At 43.8% G+C, this 26,344-nt stretch overlaps 1 protein-coding gene across 1 annotated transcript in view; it reads right to left on the reverse strand.

The window, feature by feature from the left end:
• Nucleotides 1-26,344, reverse strand: part of LOC119174114 (thiol S-methyltransferase TMT1B) — a 49,029-nt gene extending 22,685 nt beyond the window's left edge. Inside the window, exon 1 of the mRNA XM_037424924.2 lies at nucleotides 26,323-26,344. The gene's annotated coding sequence lies outside the window, so the exon portion shown is untranslated. The remainder of the gene's footprint in view (nucleotides 1-26,322) is intronic.

Consider the following 26,344-nt stretch of genomic DNA (forward strand, 5'->3'; position numbering starts at 1 on the left):
TGGTTGACAGTCCGCATTCGCAACCTCTTTTAGATGCAAAGCAACGTTAATGGGGCATCTGTGGGTGGATGAAGAAGTTATAAGCATGCTTTGCCCTGATAACACTAACAAGATAACGCAAGGTTCGTGTCCTACCCTCTTGGTCCTCCAGCGTGGCTGTTTCAGTGACGTCAGTGCAAGCCTTTTAGGGAAGCTGATTTTCGAAAGTGCACGACAATAAAGTATTTGTTGCTGGTATTTGAGGTTTCAAATCTACGATGTGATTACGCCAGATGGCGGAGTACAGGACGTCAGAAATTTTGTGCTGCTGGGGTTGTTTAACGCGCACCTAAATGTTCAAGTACAGAGCTAGCAATTTTCTTTATTGAAGGGTAGGAGGACATTTGCCCATACCACATGACACGGTCATTTTTGTAGAGCGAGGGGTGAGGCGGGCACCTCTTTTAAATTGTCAGTTTCTTTCCTTCATATGCCATGGCGAAAAAAATCGGGTTTAGGAAAAGGGAGGACGCGCCCAGTATTCCCTGGCTACGCCACTATGCCACTTGATCAATAAAAAAGCTACGCAAGTTTATTAGCGCATCAGCTGTCGGTGGCTTTGTCATCTGCTAATTTTGCGCTGCAATTACTACATGCTGCAAGGTCAGTACAGTAGAATAGTAATAACATATTTTCATAGGCCCTGAAAGACTCAAGAACATTTCGCTTAAGCGTCACTGCCTCTTTGAGAATTGTTGCTCTGTGCGCATTACTTACATGTAATTATAGCATGAACTCTTCTGCTGTTCTTATTCACACGCTAACTTACTGCAGTAAGATTTGCAAGGGCAATGAGGTTGAAGCCAGGCTGTGTTTCCAATGCTGGAACTCGGCGTGCTTTGCCCTGTCATCTTAACTTTAACAAAAATAGCCTCAAAAACAAAATTTGATTATTCATCTTCAACCAGACTTCACAATTTAAATTTGAACTAATATTATGATAACTCAACCAATCAAAATTGGTCTGCGGCTTCTGGGGATCTCGCCTTCTGGCCAATGACGGAATGCAGCGTTGCCTCAAAACTCAGAAACCATATATCAGTAGAAAAACTCGCAACTGAAGGTCTTCAGAGCCACCATACGTGCCATCTAGCGTTCAGGCCTCACCACCCCGACCGCCGAACACACGCGCGCACACGCCCCGCCAGAAAGGGGGGGGGGCAGTGATTATGAATGAAAAGAAGAGAAAAGTGAGCCCCGTAACTGTCTATCAGGGGGAGGACACCTCAACAGTAGCTCACGAAGAAGGGGGGTAGAGGGGGGATTAAAAAGAGAGGATAAAAGGTAGAGAGATAGAAAGAGAGGAAGGAGAGAGCGAAGCGGTGGGACAGGGAGCGACGGAAGTAAGGAGAAGACAAGAGAGAAGGACACGGTTGCAGGAGTCCGAGGACGGGGCACCACTGGCGGGAGCTCTTGTCGGCGACAGGAGATGGCGTAGGGCTAATGCAGTCTGTCAGAGCTACGCTGTCGTCATCGTTGGAGACCACCGACACGAAGTGGCATGGGAACTGCGCGGCCCTAGTGTCTAGCACGTGTAGTTGTCGGGTGGCAATTCGTGCGATTCCATCAGGCTTCAAGTGAAACCTTCTTCCTATTTAATATTTCAACTTATTTTACAGGGAAAGCTAGCGGTTACAAGATCACAACAGGGGTGGTTGTCGTAGTTGTCCGCCGCTGCGAGACATTCCGGACTGGTGTAAGAAACAGTATCTTGGATGAAACGAGGTTAAATCTGGGTCTTCTTTAGGGCAGCCTAATGTCCTACCACAGAGCCATGCCGGCGCTCAAAACACTGCTGCAAGAATAGCCTATACAGGAGTAATGTCAGGAAGGTGCTGCGTTAGCATGTGTAACATAGAGTGTAGAAGAGTAAAAGAAGAATCAGTAGTCACCGAAATGCGAATGCTGTAACAAAGCGTCAGACAACCGAAATTGTGCAATGAATGGGTCGTTGAATGCCTGTATCCCATTACAAAGGGCTCAGTCAAATTTCTTTGTTATTAGACACCGCATCAACGAAGTGCGCTTAATACCATGGAAGTGCGCAGTGCTGGCTAGCTCTCTTCTCCGCAGGATGACGAATAATGCGCAGGGGCACTTCTCAACTTGACAAAAATTGTGAATAAGGTATATTGCAGAGGGTATACCTTGCAAGCGTACTTGTATTTGTAGCATCAAGAGATTTTACTTATGATTCTGAATATACCACTCTTTCCCGCTTTTGCTTTGACTGTGCTGCGCTTTAAGAGCAGGTCTTGGGTCTTTCAGAACATTTCAAAATTACCTTGCCCCTGGCAAGAATTTTCTCTGTTCTACGTATACATACACAATTTGCTGGCACACGGAACATAGTTAAATTCAGTTTTATACGCAACGTACACTGTTGTGTTGAAGGCTTTCTTGGCAACAAATCTATCCGTTAACCGTCATGGAGGCCAACGAGTCCAATTATGGGCAAGAATGACAGTGAAATATTATTAGTTTTAAATGAAAATGCGAGAATTCGCTACACAGAATACGGGTACTATAGGCAGCAGCGACAAAAATGCAGGCCTACACACAATATAAAAGTCATACAGGAATACGCAAAGACTGCTGCCAGAAATTCATCGTAATCCAAAAAAATTACAGAAAATGTGATATTTGCTCGCTGCTTTTACTATTCCTCTTTCGGTAGCAGCGCCGGCACCATGAGAGTGTTAAAAACATCCTTTGGGGCAGTAGTTCACCTAGTTAATTAGAGCCTAACCTAGTCGACTTGAGATGTTATGTCAAACGAGACATAAAGTTCTTAATGAAAGGGACCCATCGCAGCTTTGAGATATAAAAAAGAGACCTCTATGAATTGTTGTGGTGCAGTGAAGTTCAACCAAATTCATCAGTGAAGCCGAAGTCGATGAGCGCTATAAACAGGCGACCAGAGTGGCGTCATTGTTCCAGAGAGCTCTTACAGAGGTGAAGGAAAGAAGGGGAATTTCAGGGGCTTTGTTTTTCATTGTTAGACACAATATTAAGAAAGACTAGCAAACAATGATGCCATGGATATGATAGCGGATGTTATTAGCAGTATTTTAATAAATAAATGGAAAGAAATTTGTAACGACAATGTCATTCTTGAAGAATTGAGGCTTTCATGTACGCCCTAAAGATTAAATGAGTGCTGGGCACTCTCATTGGGAGAGTACTTTCTTGTCCCATATTTGACTCTCTTTTCCAGAGTAAATCACCTCTTGCTGAGGAAGAGTTAGGTGGTTCCCCGATAACGGGTAAAATCCCTCCCCCTCAACAGAGTAACGTAACGCTGCTTCAAAGCAGAGTAACACAACCCCACCGAATAGAGTAGTAGTACACCTCACAAAAAAAAAAGAACTTGAGCACAGACTGGGCTTTTTATTTGTTTTTGTGGGATTTCTTGGCGCCTAGATCATAAGGATGGCTAAACAGGGCAGTAAGACAAAAGAGAAAGAAAGTGAAAGGTAAAAAAAATTGAGTGAGACTCAAAACTTCAAACTCAAGATGCCGTGCACATAGCGAGCCTGCCACAGCAACCACTACACCACACTGAAAGGAGTTAGATAAGCGCATAATTCTTCAAGTCTTTAGTAATGTTTGGAATCTCTCGGAATTTTATTGTTTTTAAGCGTAGATTTGAGTGTCTGCGCGCTTCTCAAAATATGCCACACTGTTGGTCACATGTTTTGTGTATTCATTTTATGCTTGGTGGGATCAGAACGTCTATCCGACACGTTTTTCACAGTAGAGAAACTGAAGATTAGCGCAACCGATGATATGAACGGCATTTGAACTCACTCGCTATTGTTAGCAATTTATGCGTACGGAACATCGTGCTTCTAAAGTGTACATTGAACCATCCCCCCCCCCCCCCCCCCCCGCCCCTGGACATACTTTCGGTCACTCGTTTTTACGTTCTACGACTAAAGCCAGAATACTTCCTTGTAGCCCTACCGTACGTTAGGCTTCTGGCAGCAATTCCCGTGTGCGATAGTCGTAGCGAAAAGCATGAATAATAATATAAAAAGAATGTCATAGCCGTTTGGGTTGAGTTTCAATCGTGACTGACCGAATAAGATTATATTTGCTCATTTCAATACACACATTCAAAGCTAAAAACACCGACATTAAGAGTTCCAAGTGCCTTCAGTGCGCTGAAATTCACCGGCGTACCTGAAACGCTGTTTTTTTTGCTAATTGTCTCTAATGCTGAAAATAAATGCTGTACGTTTTACTGCATATATTTGTGGTTATTAAGTAGTGCTGAAAATTCTCAGTGTGCTGACGTATCTAAAATCAATCAAGAGCAGGAAATTAATCACGTTTTACTTTTCATGCCTAAGAGTATATGGGCATATAGATTATAAGGGCATTCCACTCTCTCAAAGAAAGGTAGAGTAGAAAGCAATTTCAATATCTCATTTCATACCGAGTGAAAATGCATTTCACTCTAAAGGTCTGATGCTTTGCGAGAGTAGAACACTTTGAAGAGTAACTTGGCCTTTTTACTCCAGAGATACCCTCCTTGGGGTTTCGAGAGTGTAGTATACGAGGCGGTCATTAATAAAATCACGTGCCACGTCATGACAGCAGGCAGCAAAACAGTATTCCACACTATCCACCATGGATGTTATCGACACTGTCAATCACTCCTGGGTATAAATGCGCATATGTGAAATAAATGACGGGATTGTGCCTCAGTTGGTAGAGCAGCGGACGCGTGACTCGAGGGTTGCACCTTCGCTTCCTCCAGGCGGCAAGTTATCCTTTCGTCCTCGCTGCTTTCCTTCCACTTATGCCCTAACTGTAATGGCAAACACTTGTCAACAGACAAAGACTGTCCCAAGTTAAAGATAGATTGGAAGGTCCCCCCAAAAAAGCTAAAACGATAACATGACGAGAAAAGACGCCTAGCCATCACCATCATCATCATCATCCTGACTACGTCAACTGCAGGACATAGGCCTCTCCCATGTTCCGCCAGTTTACCCGGTCCTGTGCTTACTGCTGCCAATTTATACCCGCAAACTTCTTAATCTCATCTGTCCACCTAACCTTCTGTCTCCCCCTAACTCGCTTGCCTTCTCTGGGAATCCAGTTAGTTACCCTTAATGACCAGCGGTTATCCTGTCTATGCGCTACATGCCCGGCCCATGCCCATTATCTCTTCTTGATTTCAACTATAATATCCTTAACCCCCGTTTATTCCATAATCCACTCTGCTCTCTTCTTGTCTCTTAAGGTTACACCTACCATTTTTCTTTCCATTACACGCTGCCTAGCCACAGTTCCCATCAAGTAGGTGGAAACGGCACAATTGAAGATGCACCTGCACGTGCGAAGAATAGTATACAGTCAGAGAGAATTGAAGTGACGGAGGGAGGCACTATATCAGCATATCGGCAACATCGTGGCCGGCGCTTCCATGAAAACCGTCGGACACAACCTTCTCAAAGGCCACGCCTCAGAAAACGTCGGAACCAGCTTCCACCGAGGCCCTGTCAGCCGTACAAAATACTGTAAACAGGGCGCCAGAAACGGCTTCAGCCAACGATGATGCGCAACTTGTCACCATGCTTAAGACGCCTGTTAATGTCGTCAGATCCTTCACAACGGGTCGTCAAACGCCAACAGCGTTAGCCGTGCTTTTGGAGGTTCTCATTCTATTTATCGAGAGTCTTAACTAAAAGCAGCATGAACACCCATTGGAAGCCCCGTCCTCATGTTCTGCAATGAAACGTCAGGTCTCTACGACAGCGCCATGATGACCTCGTTCTTAGGCTCCTTGCAATGAAGAATTTGCCGGATGTTATAGCCCTCCAAGAAACCAATTTAAGAAATGACGAGCTCAAACTTTCGGGTTACGTAGGCGTTCGCAGCAATACCCGATGCACGGTGATGGCGTGTGGATTTTTCCACTGTACAAACACCACGCATCCACGATTTGCTTCAAAAGCGCCATTGTAGTAGATGCCATTGGATGTTCATTTCGCAGTCATTGACGCAAGTGACCTCTGCGGACGTGGCCACCCGTTTACAGTCAGATTTTTTTATTTTTTATTTTTTGCCTATACTTGTCTAAGTCTTCGTCATTTTTTCTTCACTCTCTGCTCTTCTTTTTTTTTCTTCCCTCTTCGTCCCCTTTGTTTCTTCTCTCCTCCCGATAGAGAGAGCAGGCGTTGTGCCCCTCCAGGTGGCAGTTGATAGCTTGCTCACTTCCTCTTTCCTCTGTGTCCCTGTGTTTCCGTGTATACAAATAAAATACTACAGATTATGTCCTCTGTATTTTCTTTGGCACTATTGTTTTCAAGTTTTCATTGCAGTTCGTCTTGTGTGCCACCGATGGCAGCACTGAGAACGGTGCTCTGGTGATGCAATGAAGAATATTCATGTGTCAACTTTTTTCAGCGCACACACAATAAAAAGACAATAAAGAGACTGACGAGCGCGGGTTTTCGACTATTTATTTTTGAAAGGGACTATACAAATGAGTAGTCGACAACAAGCATAGCGCATGTGGAGCGCAAGTCACGTAATTAGGGGAGCGAAAAATGCCAAAGCCAACCTTTAGTGGTTCCAACAAATAAGGAGTTCTTATTTTTCCTAATATTGTTTAGCACAATCTTTTCTGTTTGCGTGTCACGGGACTTGCGTCGCACATGCGCTATGCATGTTCTCGGGTACTAATATGTATACTCCCTTCCAAAAATAAATAGTTGAAAGTTAGCGCTCGTCGGTGTTTTTCTTGTCGCTGTGTTCTGGGCATGCTAAGAAAAGGTTAAATATTGATACATACCAACTCCCCTAGCCATCAGTTTTACTACACGGGTTATTCAGTTTTCGTCTTCATGCTAGGCTCTGGCTAAAACAGCTGCACTTTCGTAATAATTCACTCACGTCGCACGGCGTTCCTCGTGAGCTGGCTTTATTTTTCATAGAATATTTTACAGCGCAATGCGTTAGATGGCGACAGAGAAGGAACACAGTGCTGCTTTCTTCTAGTGACAGTTTATATGGCCTAGAGCGGATACTAATGCGTCTAAACATGAATAATTTTAAGCATTTAGCACTGTTCTTACCTTTCGTCTTCAAAACTATTCAGTTATTGACTCCTTTGACACGTTCTGCTATCAACTATCCAACCGGGTGATATATTGGTAATCGGCTTCCAAATTGTAGATTTCTGTATATGTCAGAATAAACGCGGAATCACCACCCTACTTCACGAGAAAACACATCGAGAGAAAAAAATTGGCCCCGCATCTGTGTGTTACACTGCAAATGTCGTCGAAAGACGATAGTCTTGCGTCCGGGGAGAGTGAACAAAACATTTACTTGATGTTCGGCAGAAGAAAATCGGTGAATGGTATTCTGGAGGCGCTGCATTAGAGTGCCTCGAGCATGCAGCGGAGGTGAACGAGCGCATCGAGGCACGTTAGACATGATCGCCATCTGGCAGTTATCTTCAAAAACGAAGGAAGGTGCGCGCGCCCGCGGGGAAAGATGTGCGCTTGTCTTGGAGGTGATAAGGTGTAGAGCGCAAAGCGATGGACAGGGGCCACCACCGTGTCATTTTAGCAAAGCGTTGGTAACACTTGCCTTTTTGCGCATCGCGTTGCACTGTCTGCGCAGAGTGTCTAACGCTACGATCGTTAGAATTACTTGTGTGTGCCTTCTCTAGTATAAAGGCACACATACAAAACATCAACGCGTTGTTATGGTACCTCAGATATGCGCAATGACTGCTTTTTATTTGACAATCGCACTAGTATCAACGCTGGATCTTGAGCAATATTGGTGGGCGCTAAGGATGTGGTCGGCCGTTTGAGGTATCGTTGAGGGCAGACAAACAGACAAAAGTACAGACAGACAGACCAAAATTTTTTGTCGAAGGTCCCCACAAAGAATATCTTCTTTAAAAGTACGTGACGACAACAGAGGAACAGAATAAGAAAGCGCCATAACTTTTCTAGCAATCAAGAAAGACTCGAGGAGCTCAGAGTCCTTACAGCATAGCATGTTTTTAGGTTTTTTTGGCAACGTTGGCCTCAGTCAATACGGCAGGCGAATTTAAACTAATTTCTTGAAAGCAATGCTTTAAAATTAAAAACAGTGTAGTTGAACCATTGGTCACATTTTTTTTCTAGTTGAGCTGAACAGGTCGAGTGAAATATCTTAGACATTGGGCAATAAATGATCCTGTGGGCTTGTGAACAGCCCCTGCAATGTTCTGTATTTAAAATATAAAAGAAAAAGTTTTCACCTAAACAAAAGCGAAACCAAACCTAAATGCCATGGAGGGGAACAAATGCCACAAAAAAAATCCCCTTCCAGAGCCCCTTGGGATTCAAATTATGCAAGCGTGGAACCAAAATACACGGTTGCGTTATTTATTCGTCAGTCTATTGGCGTATTACAGTGCAGTGTTGAAAAAAAGAGAAACAACCATTCAGCTGCATGCCTCTACGTCCATCTTCTATCATTATGTCATTTCCCTTTTGCTAATGTGAAACCACAGCTTGTGAAGATCAATAAATTATAAGCGTACAAACCGACGAGGAACAAGAAACACGCATGACACATAACCGCATTGTTCAGTATTGTCTGTGTTAGAGGGTAGCTTGAGGTAAAATGAGACACAGGCAAACCGCAACATTTTGACTTTGCCGGCCTTAACAGCTAATGCAAGAACTACTTTTGTTTGTTTCTCTTTTCCCGCGATAAGTTCGGGTTCTTGTATACATATTCATGTGTAAAATTTATGATTGCACATAGCGTTCACTCGGAAAAGATTACGCTGCTCGTGTCAGTGTATTCGTGACCCGTCAAAAGGGTCGAAATTTTGCTTGGCCAAATTTTCGGATTCATTCATGAAGCTGCTCCTGCGTCAGTGCAGTGATGCAAATATTTATTTGTCGCTTTAGACTACGAGCTACAAAGCCCAAAAGTTCAGTTCGATTGGTGCCGGGGACAAATCGGAGTTTTTTTTAGTTTGGCATGTGGAAGAAGGAAAACGCGACAAAAATGCATAAAATTGCCTTACAAAGTGTCTTATTATTCGAACCATTAACTTGCACTCTTTGTATATAACACTTCTTTGTTTAAAAGGGCTTCGACATACAAGAGAATATTATATAGAGCTTCCTGGGAAAATCAACACGAAAGGGCACTGATTGCTGTTCAGAACATGACTTTCTTTGTTCGCGCTGCGTCGAGGTTTTTCTGTGTTCGCAAGGATGTTGTCAAGACACGCATGAAAAAATGGAGGAACCTACAAGTCAAGTCGCTCACAAACACGTCTTGGGAAGGAGTTGGGACAACATTTCTCTAATACCTAATTTGAAAAAAAATAAGCGCTAGAAAATCTGAATTTAGCACAGTTTTAAATACATTGCTGCACAAAGCATGGTGGACGAAGTCAAAAGCTATGAAATGCCTGAACAGTTCTGCATCAAAACGACAAAAAGAGGTGACGAAATTACGTCAGAACATATCTATCATCCAATTGTCGAATAATTTAATGAGATGCAAGAGTTCACAAAAGACACCATTAGCACAAAGGAAGACTGACAGTGTTCAAACTGCAAGGAATAATTTTTTTCACACTGTTTTGTTCTGCCCCACGCAACCTCACCCTTTGCCCCGCAGGTTTGGGCAAAACGGGACATCTGGAAGATTTTTTATTTACTTTTAAAATATTGTAAAGAATGGCTGCAACATGGCAATATTTATGGAGCACATCCGCTGTACCATAAAGAAAGTTTATGTATTAAGGTTTATTGTAAGTAGAGTAATGAAAATAAATAGCCATTGTTTGGAACTTTTTGGTGCATTTTACTCCGTGTGAGCCTATGTTTTTTTGTATTCTTCTATTCATGCACTCAGAATATAATAAACATGTCGTACCGACATGCCCAAACCCTCATAAGAATGCCTGCGAATATTTTTATGTGTCGCTTTCGTGTGCCATTGGTTTTGTGTTAAGGAACGTCATTTAAGCACGACAGATGAATTTCGCTTAGCCACATGTGTGTAACCGTGCAAGTTGACTCATACTTGACGCGAAGAAGACAAGCGCTATGAAACGAGGACATCCTGTGTGCCTCTTGGCTATGTTTCCCTTTCAAAACACTCGTCTGTTTCGGATCAAGCGAAAGAGAAGCTCTTCGCTTACGCTGAAAATAGATGCCTCATCCTCTGTAGTCTTCAAAGCGTCAGTTTTATTATAAGGAAAACCAAAAGGCAGTAAAGCCTGCAGCAGAACCCGCAGCAAAGACGACTCTCTAAAGCCCAGACTTTTGTTTAAAAAAAAAACGCAAGGTTGCTCCACCGCATGTAATGAGCCCTTTTATAAGAAGGGTGACATTTTTCCGTGTAATTGATTCTTTGAAAAATACGGAGGTCAACTGCTATATGTGTTGAGGCAGGAATTATTTATTCCTCTGTGCGGCTGTTTCTTAAAATCACCATTCTTATTGCTTTTATTCGCATTGCTTTCTTATTGCAATATTATTGCTTTTTTTCTTTTACAGTATGTCAAAGCGATTTCCCAAAGTAACGCGAGTGCGGGTAGCTTTAGGACCAATACTTCAGGTCATATACACTGTGGAGGTACCTGCAGAAACAGATTAAGTAGCATACTAGGAGTCCGGTACGTAAGGGCATGTCCGACAGCAAATGATGGCTGCTATATGCATGACTGCTGGCGATCCCGTGTCTCTATCTCTATCACCACCGCAGTAATAAATGTGTACTTAGATCAAATGGAAGGAAAACACCTTCTGGACGACCTCCAGCAGTCTGCATGCGTCTTGCACTATATCCGACGATTTGCATGCTTCATCTCCTTTGCGAATGTAGTCTACCCTACCTGTTAGTATAATAAAACAAGCTAGATATTGGAGTTTACTCTTTGGCTTTCATTTGCAGCGAACTTAGTGGCTCTGTCAATTACCATTATGCTTTGAAGTTTTAGTGAAACATACGTGCCTCATTATAAACGTGAAAGTTTGAGAAGAGTTCTAAGACTTTTACTTTTCTTTAAAGCTCTCTGATTAAATTCAATGATACTTTCTTCCGGTCTCTATTAAAGAACGCTTCCTTATATGAGTTGCTAACTGCTTATAGCCTGTGAAACGCGGCTAACACAGCCTGGCTGCTGTTACCATAGCGTACACGTCTACAAATGAGACGTCGATTATTAAAAACTAATGCCAGAGCTCATACAAGAAAAAAAATGGAGAAGCTAGTTGAAAATACTAAATGCTCAACCGCGTTTGTTTAGTGTGAAAAGTTTTGTTTTGCTATTAGCCGCTTTGAATACGTCAGCAGAAGATCTGCCGCGGCGGGTGCGAAAAGCGGCGGGTGGTCACATTCCACCTGTGCTGCTGATATTCAGGTCGAGCTCCGCTTGCTCGCGGCAACGACTCTTAGACGGTGAAACAGATAAGGAGTACGTTACTGCGTAAACTGAAACGGATAAAACACTGCCAAGGTCCATGTTATGGAAAATGGAAAAACGGGCTGCCGATTTCTTTCCTGCAGAAAGCGCCTTCAACAGCATGCATCTGTATTTTACCCTGCTACAATGGTAGTTATTGGGGGCAACATTACGAGCAGATGGCACAAAAAGCTATCCAGCGAAACAAGCAGAAAAGTGCAGCATATATTCACACTGGTTGAAATACTTATATTGCGATTCTGCTCACCGTGCGGCAACACTGTTCAAAGACAGCTGTTGGCTTAGTACAACAGTGTCTAAGAAGCTTTTGTTGAAAAAGTTACCCTGAAACAATATTTCATCTTTCACGCCTACGTATATTTCAACACAGGCAACGTGTTTCTAGCTGCATCTTGTCGCATCCAACATCGTTTTTCAAGAAGAAGAAGGAAAATAGTATAGCAGAAAAAACAGGGGATTAACCATTGTTTCACAACTTGTTTGCTATGCCCTATACATGAAAACAGTATAGCAGGAAGATAAAAGATTTAACATACATACTGTATTGGTGGTGTTTACTGCAATGCTGCCCATATTGTTTTTTTTCTGCAAAATGTACACTTTGTTGCGCGTGAACGGTTTTCACTTTTACCAATATTAAATCGCTCTATGTCATTTTCACGCGCAAGTAGAATTCGATCAAGCCCTTTGATAGCAACACAGATATATAATATATGCTCACCCAGAGCCGCGAGCTACGGCCTACACGGTTCGCTAAGCGACAGATTGCACGACGAAGCTTGCCACGCTCCTGAGTAGTCAGATATAGTTTCAAAAATAAAAAAGAAAAACTGCTGGAGCGTAAACTTATCATTTTAGCACGAAAGACCCCACATGTGTGAAATAAAGCGTACCTCCAGCATGGTCGGGCAATTCCTATTTTAATAACAACTTATTTGTGACGCTGACGAGTAGAACTATTTTGAAGATCTTGCATCCGACTAGTAGCACAGCAGTAGTGTTGCGTCCGTGAGGTAGAGTTGGAAGTGATTGCATTACTAGTTTTTGCAAACATCAATTAAAGTCGTGTTTTACGCAGAGAGGTGGAACACGTCCTTGACTTTTATCAAAGAGGTGTCGTGAAGACTAGGCTCGACTTTTTATTTTTTTAAGACTTTATTTACACACCCCAAGTTTTCGTCACGCGCCACGTTTTCAGCCCAATCCTAAAGTACACACAAATATGCGTAGAAACGTTAAAAAATCACCCGAAAAGAACTCGGTATATGGCCGTGTAGAACAAGGGCACGAGAACACCGGGTCAGGGGCAGAGTAGCGCTGTTTACAAGATCTCGTTTTCATGCGAAGCTTAGAATTCAGGTCAAAGCGAGAGTAGTCTCAATGGAAGACGAGAGAAGTGGCGCGCAATGTACGTAGCGACAACGATTGATATTTTTCCTTCTCAACGCACATGTCAGCAGATGCAGATGCGAACTTTCACAAGAGCAGCATAACGGTTTGTCTAAATCTAAAGATGGGCGCACAACAATCAATAATAACACGACAGCGTTAAAGAACTCGTTTGGCGGAAATTTTTCGGACGGTGTCGCTGTCGACGTGATTGGTTCTGAGCGACAAAAACATCATCTTGTGCTTGAGTGAATAATCGAGAAAAATGCAAATAAATTGAATGATGAAAAATTCGGGGCCCAAAAGAGGATTGAAGCCAGGCCCTTCTGCGTGGCGAGCAGGCGTTCTACCAAGCAGCCATGCATCTGCTTATAAATGCCGTAAAAACAAACTTCACCCGCTTGGAAACGCAGTAAAAGTAACTTTAAATCTATACAAGCACACACCCTTTGTACAGGCTTTACGATGCAACATCCAATAGCACCGTAATATTGCGTCGTAAAATCGTATATTGCGATAAAGACTCAGTATTTGTGATTATCATACCTTTATGGCTAAAGCCGGCTAACATTACAGAAGGCACACATATTACTGTTCGTATTTCCTTAAGACCATGTATAGTGGGTGTATAGCAAGCTTGAAAAGTTTGAGCATTCCTCATGGTTTAACATGTTATCGACTGCACAAAATGCAGCGATATGCAAAAGCTTCACTGACACAAGCCAATTTCAGCTTTACTGATTACATTGTAGCAATCCACAATTTGAACTGCTCGAGTAACATCATATGATAAAAAAGTACACTCTAAGCGGTAGAACCACGCACACGGACAGGACATCGACATCGTCTTCAAATCTTCGTTGGGAAGCGTAAAAGTCACCCAATATTTATTGCTGTAACCATTGCGTGTGATCCCCTGTCTTGTGTAAGTGAACGCTCCTTCGCCTTGGCGAATCAGGAGCTAGTGTTTGTAAGAAACGGCACATTCCACAAGTGTTAACTATATTCTACAAGGAAATGCAGGCTTTGGCGAAGCGTGCCGGCTGGGTTAATATCGAAGCTGATTAGCCTGCTGTTTCTTGTCAAACCCATGGCAATAGCATTTCAATCACCACCATAAGTGGGCACATAGCAGAAACATTGAGTGCGCTGGTCAACGCACTGATGGTCAACTAAAAAAAGAGATAGAAAATACTTAGCCGAAGAAATGTGCCAAAGGAGTACGCCAAATTCTACTAAACATTTTGCTAAAAATGAATAGTTAAGCCCAAGTGGCTGCCAAAAACAGTGGCAAGCCGACGATTCCGAATACGTAGAGAGAATACTAGAAAACAAGAAAGGCGATGGCCGCTGCCAAGACCCCAAGGTGATACAAGGCTTGCATCAAAGACGACGTGCCCGTGTGGTCGACCGCCTGTGGTTCAACTCGAGCATCTGTGTCCTGAGAATCGCCGTGAAAACAGCCTGGTATCATTCAGCTAAAGCCGTAAAACGACCTAGAAGCAACCTATAAACAATGTTCATCATCTACCTGACGACTTTAAACAACCTATAAATGATACTTTTTTGCAGATTAGTTGCTTTATACTAGAAAAATTCACTTGATGCGGAAATTTGAAGGAAAACGAGAAGAGATGAAAAAGGCTGTGCTCTTTTTTGTGTTCTCCATTCGATTTTTCAACCTAGAAGTAACTAGATATTGTAGTAAGACGGTAAGTCGGGCCAGTTGGTTAGGATCCATCTGGTGTTGCGCTGTAAGAAAGTTCCCGATGGGTAACTAGATATGTCGTCAGAATTGTTAGCTGGTTCAATGCTTGTGCAGTTTAGTGCTTAGCACAAGCTCCGCCATTTTTTTCACTTTTATTTCTATCGCTTGTACTTTCTGATCGTGGATGTTACGGAACGTTTAGGTGTGGCTACATGTATTACATATATGTCATTACTTTCCTAAGAGAAGTTAAGTTAGGGCACTTTAATCAGTCTTCTTTTGTCTGTGTGTATAGTGACGCGGTCATATTTAAAGTACCTCGAATCAGCTAAACTCGTTCAGTCAGCTATATATATATATATATATATATATATATATATATATATATATATATATATATATATATATATATATATATATATATATATATGTATATATATATATATATATATATATATATATATATATATATATATATATATATATATATATATATATATATATATATATATATATATATATTCTTCTCTTTATTCTTATTTGCATTCCATTTGTTCTAATAACTTCCCCTATACATTCCTTGGCATTATTGTCTGTTAGATAGTGGGTGAAAAAAATAACCAGCCGTGAGCAGGAATCGAACCTACGACCTTCGAGTAACGCGTTCGATGCAATATATATATATATATATATATATATATATATATATATATATATATATATATGAATAAAAAGAAGACACACGTCGAAAAACGAAAAGGTTTCGAATTACGCGTTCGATGCTCGAACAGCAATGCCAAGGAATGTACAGGGGAAGTTATTAAAATCAATGGAATATAAATAAGAAGAAAGAAAAGTGGATGAAAAAACTACCAACTGTGAGCAGGAATTGAACCTACGACCTTCGAATTACGCGTGCTCGAACGCGCACATCGAACGCGTAATTCGAAGGTCGTAGGTTCGATTCCTGCTCACAGTTGGTAGTTTTTTCATCCACTTTTCTTTCTTCTTATTTATATTCCATTGATTTTAATAACTTCCCCTGTACATTCTTGGCATTACTGTCTGTTATATCTCATTAATATTGTGTTAAAAACACGGAAAAACGAGCCCTTAGGTATACACTTCTTTCCCTTATATATATATATATATATATATATATATTGTAATAAGCGGGACAGACACAACACCCGTTCGTCGGGCAAGCTGTTCTATTGTGACTTCGTTCTTCTCTTCTTTGCTCTAGATACCCGCGCGCCGAAGCGCCAGCGTCTTTCTAGGTCATGACACTCGGCCATTACTGCGCGCGCGCGGAGCTGGCGGCAAAGTTTCTGGTGGGCGGGCTTGGCTGCATCGTGGTGGTATGCCCGGACCACAATGCAACATGGAGCGACGGTCTGGGGGAAGCGTCTCTGGTGGACGGCACTGGCTACCTCGAGCTGGTCGCTCTTCTGCACGCCACGATGTCCCTTGAAAAAGTGCTGTGGACTCGGGTGGCCGGCACTGGCTGCCCCGGTGCGGCCGACGCTCTCGGCCGCGATTTGGTCCCGGTATCTGCCAAAGGTAGATCTGGCGGTCGATATACTGGCTGCATCTTGGAGGACGGCCTTGGCTACGCTGAAACTGGGTGCCAGAGTCTTCCTCAAGTCTATCGGGAGGTCGAGACTGGCTGCATCGTTGTGGTCGGTCTCGGCCATGCAGAGGCTCTCTGTGGGAAGTAGCTAAACATGCACCTGACAGCGCGCTTCGGACGGGCCACAAAATCGGCGGCAGACGAACTCCGGACAAGGGTAGCCGAAAGAGTATCCCACAAGACGCGCTGGGTACCTTTGGCTCTACCGGCACCATCACCATAGGCGGTTCAAGCATAGGCGATGCTGGTGTCTCCACTTGCCTCAGTAAAGGTGATATTGGGGATGGCTTCTCTAACTGAGCTGTATGAGGACTGGTAACAGCCTCTTCCACTGACATGATGGCAACGCGTACCAGCGCGGGTACTGAGAGCAGTAGTGGCGTGTCGCACCTGCGTCTGACGTCATTCGTAGGACAGGCGGAGAAGCTTACTGCCGCGCGGCTGGAGGGCTCCGAGGAACCTTCGATGTATTGCTTCACTTAAGCTCGGTGTGCGAATGGGCTTGCGTCGGTGAAGGGCAATGCAGCACAGTCGAGATGATTCTCTGCGGCTGTTTCGTTAGAGCAACGCCCTTCAAGAGGTCCAACTTCAGTAGCGGCCTCTGGCCGCAGTGAACTTGCTTCGGGTATCGACAAAGTGTCTAACTTTTCGTGTGGTAAGCTGCAGCGCACAGCTGCAGCCTCGAGGTGGAAAGCCTCTGGAGCTTGCTCCTCAATACCGGCCAGGTTGGACGGGGTGGTGGTGGAGAGGTGGTAAGGATTGCGACCAAAAGCAGCTATGAGCTTGCAGCTCCACTCCGCCCATGACTGCTGCTTGCAGCCTTCATACCGGTGCCACGCCACTGCACCTTCCCGAAGAGGGTCTATGGCCACATATTATTTCTGATTTTCTGTCCAGGCCTCGCGCATTGCTATCGCGTTGACGGTTGCCATCCAACCGTCGGCATCGTTGCGGACTCCGTGGAATTCCGGTAGTTCGCAGATGGCATGTGATAGTGAGGTGGCAGGTGGCAACGCAGAGATCACCGACGCGAAGCAGTCGGGCTGGTGTGAGAGCTCGATGAGAGACGACCGAAGCTGCCGGCGTTGCTCCGGTGTGCTTGCCTCAAGGTTTTATGAGACAGCTACAAGCAACGCTGCGTTAATGTCACACAATGCTGGCAACATTGTAGGAGCTCGCTCGGCGATCAACGCTGTCAGTTCGTTAGTCTCGATGCGGATTAGCGCAATGGTACGCCGCAGGTCCGCGGTGCTGTCAGGCATTAAGCCCGAAGAGTCATTGATCGTAGTCTTTGAGTAAGTAGCAATTGCAGCACTCACCCCGGTGTGGTCGACGAGCAGGGAAGCCTGGACGGCGTTCCGTGGCGGCTCGTTTGTTGAAACAGAACCGCAACGGGAATGTAGGTCATCGGAAACGTGGGCGGCATTCCCAAGGGACAGGAGCTGGTGTGGATTACGACCGCGAAGTGGTAGCATAGTGTCCATTGGGTGATGCCCTGGTACCACAGAGGAGGCATGGACACCGTCCACTGATGGTCTGAAGGGTGGCTGAAGCGGCGGGTGGGACCCCAACGCTAAGGAAGCGTGAACGGCGTTCCTTGATGGAGAAGCCCGCACTGCCAACGAACCACGAAGACACGTACCGGTGGCTTCCCACAGAGGTTTCTATTGTCGGCTTGCGCTGATGGCAGAATCCATAGCCAAGGACGCGTGGACGGCGTCCCTTGTGAAATGGAACAGGTAACTTGTACTGCAGCTGCCGAGGAGGCCTTGACGCCGTCCCCGAATGGTGGTGGCTGTGGCGGCAGGTGAACAGCTGCCGAGGAGGCGTTGACGCTGTCCTCAAGCGGCGCTTATCGCAGCTGTCCTGAATGACGAAGCCGGGACGTAAGCCTTCTTCTTCGTCGACTGCGCCATTGTAATAAGCGAGACAGACACAACACCCGTTCTTCAGACAAGCTGTTCTATGCTGACGTCGTTCTTCTCTTCTTTGCTCTACTAGCTACCCGCGCGCCGAAGCGCCAGCGTCTTTCTTGGTCATGACACTATATATATATATATATATATATATATATATATATATATATATATATATATATATATATATATATATATATATATATATATATATATATATATATTGTTATTATCATTTTTACGTGTCTCCAACAATAAACCCCCGAATTGCAGTTATTTTGGGACATTCTGTTTTTACCCTGAAACATTTACAAGGTACCGTTTTTATTGCAGAGTCAAGCGCACAGCACAATATGAACAATTGCCCGAAACTCAAATAAAGAGGCAAATGATGAAGCGGCTGGCTAATGGGTGTTACACACAACGTTGTGCCAATATAGATTTGTTCAGAAACATTTATGATGTTATGATCAGTCTTTTAATGTCGATGAATTGAAGGCAGAGCACGCGAGATACATTAACTATTTGGTCAACAGCACTCACACTACATTTGTAGGGGACGATAGATACAAACTCAAGTGAGCTTACACAGAGAAAATGATAGAATTATGAAGGAAAATGTGTGACGATCTAAGCCATCACCACGGCACACATGAAATGTGGAGGAATTGGCTATCGCATTACCCATAGCACAAATACAAGCGGACGTAATGGTCAGTGATTGGCAGACGGTGATACCAAACTTCGCATACGGTCCGTGGATTTACAAGAAAACTTGACAATATTATCAATAAAATGTCCACCTCGTTGTGATTGCGCTGAGTCATATCCACAAGCGAGTAACGAACCAAGAGGGCAGGACACTCATACACCATCAGTAACGAGGCGGCGCACCACAAGGCTCGAAGGCTTACACACAGAGCATTGCTTTGCCCTGTTCCGGGTGTTTCAGAAGGACCAGAGAGACGACAGCACCGATACGTCTTCGGTTTATTGTTGACAGAACAGGAATAAAAAATATACAGAGCGTGCCCCTGGCCACCTCTTCCTCTTCGCCCCCGAGCTCCATCTTCAATCTGGTTTCTACATCTTCCCACCGGCCACATTCAACCGAAGCAGCCTCCGAGCGAATACAACAGTTAAATCGGCCTCTTGACTAATTTGCCTTCAGGTGTTCGAAGCAAGCAGGTTCTCACTAGTCCATCCTTGCCTGGGAAAATCTTTTCGACCTTGCATAGTTTCCACTGTTTTTTTGCGCTTCTCCAAGCAGAAGTACATCTCCTTCTTGCATATTTGTGTGACCCTCTATTTTTATGCTGGCGCACTTAAGCTCCCTCAGGTACTCCTTTTTCCATCTGGTCCACCATGTTATTATTGCCCGTTTTTTTGCATTCCAGTAATTCAGCAAACCGTATTCTCCGAGTCTGTTTTCTTCCTGCTTGTTCATTGCTTGCCTGCCTCCTATAACGTCCGTCTGTGTGATGGGTTGTGGCTCGTTAGGATCGTAATACACATAAGTAAGAGGCTGGTTGTTAAGTACGTCTTCTGCTTCAACAACCACAGTCCGTAGTTCTTCATCCAAAAGTCGAGCACCTATAGTTTTTGCCATGGATGTCTTAAAGCTTCTGATCAGTCTTTCATAAAATCCTTCCCACCATGGAGCTAACTCTACAATAAACTTCCATTTTATTTTCAGGTTACGGTTATACTTTTGCACCCTTTCATCTTCCATCTTTAATATCTTGTTCATCTCTTTCTCAGATTTCTTGAACGCTCTTGCATTATCACTGTAAATAGTTGTACACAATCCTCTTCGAGCTACGAATCTTCGGAATGCTTGTATAAACGCTTCTGATGACATTCTCTTGACCAACTGCTGTTGTATGGCTCTTGTTACTGCACACGTAACTATCACAATGTAAAATTTTGTAATTTTGTCACCTTTCTTCTCTCGAGCATTTAGCGGTCCAGCAAAGTCCATACCAACTGTGTCGAATGGCCTCGTCTTTGTTATCCTGTCAGCTGGTGGTGGTGAAGTTTCTTGTACCCTTGGTCTAGAATGAAATCTCCTACATGTGATGCATTTTTTAATCACATATTTTACCATCTGTCGGGCAAGCACAATCCAAAACTTCGTTCTTAGATGTGGCAATGTTGCCGCAACGCCACCGTGCATTGTCACTTGATGCGCGTTCAGAACTAGGAGTTCTGAAGTGACTTTCTCTTGGTAAAATAATAGGATGCTTCTCATCAAAGCTCCACTCCACTGAAGCCTCCCTTTTACTCTTAGGACACCTTGATAATCTTCGAAGATTACGTGCCATACAGATTCTTGTTGTCATATATTCGTGTCACTGCATTTTGTAGCGCTTCCTGCTCCTGCTTTATCAGCACAAACTCTGCCTTGTCCAATTCTTCTCCTGTGAGCGAACCTGTTTTCCTTACTTTTCGTTGGTTTCCTATATAACAAATCACCCACGTGGTTACTCGTAACGCTTTCTTGTATGACCCAAACCTGTTCACATCCATTATCTTTTCTTGACACGGGTTGGCAGTTAACAAAGACGAAGAAAAGATCGTGGCAAGCTTGTCATCCCTGTCCGATTTTCGCGTGATGTCATAATCAGGCCTTTGTTTTTCTTTCTTGATCCACGGGGGCCTTTCCACCATAATTCACTGTTCAGCAAACGTTTCATCTTCATCCTGCTTGTCGTCAAATTCGCAGGATTTTCATCACTTTTAACATAACTCCATTGACTCTCGTTGGACTTGCTCATAATTTCTGCTGCGTGATTGCGAAGGAATAGAACTTTCGTCTTGTTGGACTTTATCCAGCATAACACAATTTGAGAGTCAGTTCAGAATTTCACATGCCTCAGTTTCCTGATGAAATTCTCACTTATATGACTGGCCAATCTGTCTGATATTGTGGCCGCCAACAACTCCAATCTAGCTTGTGTAATCTTCTTGATTGGAGCGACTCTCCCTTTCGCAATGATTAAATTGGCTTCATTGCTTCTATCGGAGTATTCTGTCACAACGTATGCTGCTGCTCTATACGCCATTGAACTCGCATCGAAGAACACGTGTAGAGTCGATGCTTTCACTTCAGCTGGCCTGTTGTCATAGCATCTGTCAACGGTGAAGTTATCCTAGTGCTGAAGCTCCTCCGACCAGTCCTTCCAAGCTGATCTATGCTGGCTTTGTAATGGGTCGTCCCATTTCATTTTATCCATCCAAATTTTTTTGCAGCAATATTTTTGCTCTAACTGAAAATGGTGTCGAAAAACCTAAAGGATCATATAGCTTCGCCGTTGCTTCCAAAACCTGTCTTTTTGAGAGTTGTCTCATGTCCTTGTCATTTCGCCATGTAGTGTCGGGAAAGCTCAACACGTCGTCTACGAAATTCCATTTTAGTCCCAAAAGCTTGATTTGTCCCTCTTTTCTTATCCCTCGATCCAGATAATTTCCTTCTTCATCAAATAGTTTTCCTAGTTCGGCATCATTTGAAATCCATTTCCTTAAAGTCATTTCCGCATTGCTGATGCTGATGTTGATGACCTCTGCTGGATGGCGCTTACCCACAGAGGGGGATGGGTCAAGAGCCGGGCGGCAGGATACTGAAATGAAACTAAAATGAAAATGAAGCCAATCTGAAAAACTAGTGTTAAAATAATACTACCAAAAAACAAAAATGCTTGCTGAGCAAGCGGTCAAACCATCTCTTGTTTTTGATAGACATAACTACGCATTATAAACTAAAGGTCTGAAAAGGTAGGGGTTCACTTGCACGGTAGTCTTTTAGTTGCGTTGATGTAATCAAACACAGTGGAGCATACATCCCTGTGGCAGTAACCAGATTGCGAAAAATGTCTCGTGCTTCTTTGTATATCTTTGTCGATGTCGAGTATTCTTCAACTCCTAGTAAAACGTCATCGACGTAGATTCCTTTCCGGAGTTGCGCCACAACTGCAGGATATTTTTCTTCGAATTTATCCAAATGTCGATGAATTGTGGCTGCTAGAAGAAAGCTACTTGGTGTAGTTCCGAATGTAACCTTGTCATCCTCCACATTTTTATCTTCAGGGTTGTCATATCTTCGCTGGGTATTCTTTCCCACCACATATATCTCAGTGCGTCTCGGTCATTTTCATGTATCTTGATTTGCGAAAATGCCTTTTCCACGTCGGTTGATATAGCGATCTTGTGATGTCGAAAGTTCATCAGCAAGCTTGTGATGTCGGGGTTTAGGTTTTGCCCATTTTCCAAGTTTTCATTCAAGTATTCGCATAGATTCTGGCTTGATGATGCGTCAAAGACGATCGGTATTTTTGTCGTTGTTCGGTCCTTCATAATTACTGCTTGATGCGGCATGTAGTATACCAATTTGTTCTGTATATCTGATCCAGCATCTTCTTCGGCGTTTTCTGCTATTTCGTGCTTGAAGTACTCTCGAATAGCTTTGTCATAGGCTAGGAGCTCATCTTTATTCTTGCATAATTTCTTGGTCACTTGTATAAGCCTCTTCTCTGCAATGGTGTTCTTGTCGTCCAATGTCACGTTTTCCTTCCATGGTAGCCGCACTTGGTATCTTCCTACCTTAAACTTCATTGTTTGTCGAACGTACTCTAGCACATGTTCATCGCTCAACTTTGTTGCTGGTTTCTCCTTGATGCCCATGTTTTCCAAGTCCCAGAATCGCTGCAGTTCGTCCAAAGTCGTATCCGACTTGGCACTGATCTTGAGTACAATAACCGTCAATAATTTCATCGGCACACAATGAAGTCCCACAAGACCTTAAACCGTCCATCCCAATATTGTTTCTATTGCCAATACTTTTGGATGAATGTCGCAAATGCGACCAGTGACTACAGTACTCCAGTAATATTCTGCTCCAATAATATAGAAGTTTCCATATTTTTTCTTTCTTTGTCTGTCTTCTCACTGTCATCAGCCAAACAAATTCCAATCGATCTTGCTCTTTCGTGTATTGCCAACGGTGGCGATGGTGGCGCGTCACAGAATAAAACTTCTATCTCCAGTGCCTCAATCGTGACTGGCTGCGATGTGGGATCCTTCCTCACGCTGACCTCGACGACTTTCATATCTAGTTCCATCTCTCCTCCTCCAAATGATCCTACGGTAATCCTATCGGATCTTTTTACCTTGCACGATAGTTTTTTGACAGTCTTTTGAGGATGAATGTCCTCTGGCTCCCATTGTTCAGCATAATCCGTGTGTAGCACCCGCTGTCTTCTCCCTCCGTCCACGAAAAAGGTGTCTGCAGTAGTTTGCACTTGTGTTCACCAGATTGTTGTGCGTGCATGTTGCAGGACTTGCTGGTGTCTAACCGGTCAGGTTGCGCCCTTTTACGCGCTTGCTCAACGCCATCACCACTTTGCTGCTGTGCTGACATTCCTGCAGGCGTACGTGGTCGACACATGGATGTTGCGTGCCTTCCCTTGCATGTTTTGCAGCGTACGTTAGCGCGGCATATCTTCACCGTGTGGTGAGGTCTGGTGCATCTGAAGCACCTTCGCTCCGTTGCAAGACTTCTTTCTTCTCTTGCATACTAATGCTTCTTCTGCAATCCTCCGTGTAGTGTCCAGTCATCTCACAGAAGATGCATTTCTTAATCGAGGTGCTTTGAAGCGTAATTGTTCTAGTCCGCCTCATACTGGGCAGTGACTGGGTCACGTCGTATTTTTCCTCAAGAGTTTCTTCTCTGCTGCATATATATATCTTTAAAAACTCCATAATTTCTTTCAAACTACTCATGCTGTCTCTTGACGCTGAGTCCGATTCCGTAGTTGCTGGTCTGTTGTCATCGTTCTCTATCTCCTTCATCTTCATCTCAATCCTCATATCCACCAGTAGCGCAGATTTTACAACAGGAGATATCACTGTGGCATAACTATTCATTTCCACACATAATGACTGCAATGCTCGTGTGTTTATTTGCAACTTTTGGAAGAGTTTCTTCAACCCAACTACACCTTTAGGACTCTTCACTGCTTCCACGTTTGCTAGCTCTTTTATGTAGGTCTCTCTCAAATGATCTTGTCGTCTGAATGTTTCTTTCAAAAGAGCGACTGCATGCTCGTAGTTCTGATTAGAAAACTGCAAACCTTCTATGAGGGACGCAGCCTCCCCACTTAGAGACGCCAGAAGCTAATTAAATTTTTGATTCTTCGGCATGTTCACTCTGTTATGCACCGATGTCTCGAACTCGTGCCAAAACCTTGGCTATGCTGTTTTTCCCATCAAACTTGATCATCTCAAGACGTGGCAACTTAACAAGCTCTTGCGTCTCCGAGATTTGGTTTGTACATTGCACTGAGCTCGCCTGTTCTGTGACTATTTTCGTAGTCCGTTGCGTCGCTTGTTCAAACTCGAGTAATTGCTCCTCTATTTTTGTCGTTGCAGCGACGATCTTCATCTCATAATGCAAAACTCTTTCAAATTCTGCCTCCGCGTCGTCTTCTTCAATGAATGGTTCAATCTGTTCATTAACTTGTCTTAGCATCTGTGACACGCTCTTCATCTGGTTTAGAAGCGTCCTAAGTTGCGCTCAATTGGCGTTTTCTTCTATCTTCTTATCAATTTCTCTCGTAAGCGTTGTCACATTTGCTCGAAGCGTCTTCCACTCCTTCGGCAGGACCTCTTTATTCATGCTTAAAACGTGTTGAAAGAGCTCTTGCCTGTTTATGTGCGTCACCAACAGTCGTCGGTCGTGGTCCTTCCCTCGACGGTTCATCCTTGTGCCAGACGCCGCTGCTTCGTTCTTCAACCCGTTGTTGCGAATGGGGTTGATGTCTTTGCGTCCGTCCTCAGATCGTCCTGATCACGGCACTATGTTTCAGAAAGGCCAGAGAGACCGCAGCACCGATACGTCTTCGTTTTATTGTTGACAGAACAGGAATAAAAAATATACAGAGCGTGCCCCTGGCCACCTCTTCTTCTTCGCCCCCAAGCTCCATCTTCAATCTGGTTTCTACACCGGGGAATGTCGACTTGTAGGAGTGGGAAGATGGAATGACTCCATTTCACGAAATTACAGTACACCATATACTGCGACGTTGTACAGCCGCAGCTGCACTCGTGTAGAGGACGCGAGCAACGGTGTTGGCTCGGCGGGGCGAAACCTTGAGGCAGTGTTGGGTTCTGACGAGGCCAACCTGACAACTAGGCCACGCATACTCTTATACATCACTCGAGAGCGTGAAACTGCCTCAAGCTTCCTCCTCGCAGACAAAAAAAATACAAACCTGCTGCTCGCGTGCTCTACACAGACGCAGCCGCGGTTGCACACTCCCACCTCCTCACTCGAAAGTAAGAAAGGAAAACTATCTGGAATGGCAGCAGTTACAAACCCGACACACCCACTGCCCAACTAATAAGTACATATTGCGTCCACATTTCTACACTAAAGACAATTGTGGATCTATAGCCAGCCCTGATCATACTTTATTGGTATGTCTAGGCATAAAAAACATCAACCATGATGCTAGCTTAAACAGCGACAGCTTCCGATAGCGCAGAGAGTCTGCGCTGCTTTGCTCGGACCCGGAAAATCACTTTGGGCCGTCCCAGCGAGTCGTGGAAGCCGCAAAGGGCCAGCAGCCCCTTGCTGAAGCCTAGGTGGAACCCAAGCCCATCCTACCATTTGCAGGACACTTAAAAAGGCTATTGATTTTCATCTTAGAAATGAACCGTTTTTTTTCTCGTAAAGTTTGCTAAAATTTTAAAAATGGCGATACTGCCGCAAGCGTTTTCGGCAACGGAAATTATATATAGTTCAGCCACCTATGTTTAGTGAAATAATTTTAAAATTGAACTTTGATGTCCCTAATCTGCGCGGGACGTAAATTATTTTAAAATTAGACATCATGACCGAAAATTTGCAATTTTTCAGGCAGATTTGCCTTGTACTTTATGGAAATTCGCTCTACGCTCGCTTGATTACACATACTTCCGTCACAATTCAATTCTACGTGAATGACAGCACAGATCTGTAAAGATGGCAATGGTGTCAGTAGTATCAGATGTAGCGATAGTTATGTAGAATGTTCACAAAGCCGCAATTTCTCCTTATTTCAAAAATATGAATTCGATGAGGACATTGATGCGATTAAAAATCCCAAAAAGTAGTTTTTAGACTTACTTGCTTTGCATTTCGCAAAACT

The sequence above is a fragment of the Rhipicephalus microplus genome, chromosome 5 (assembly GCF_043290135.1).
Source record: "Rhipicephalus microplus isolate Deutch F79 chromosome 5, USDA_Rmic, whole genome shotgun sequence".
NCBI classification, from domain to species: Eukaryota; Metazoa; Arthropoda; class Arachnida; order Ixodida; family Ixodidae; genus Rhipicephalus; species Rhipicephalus microplus.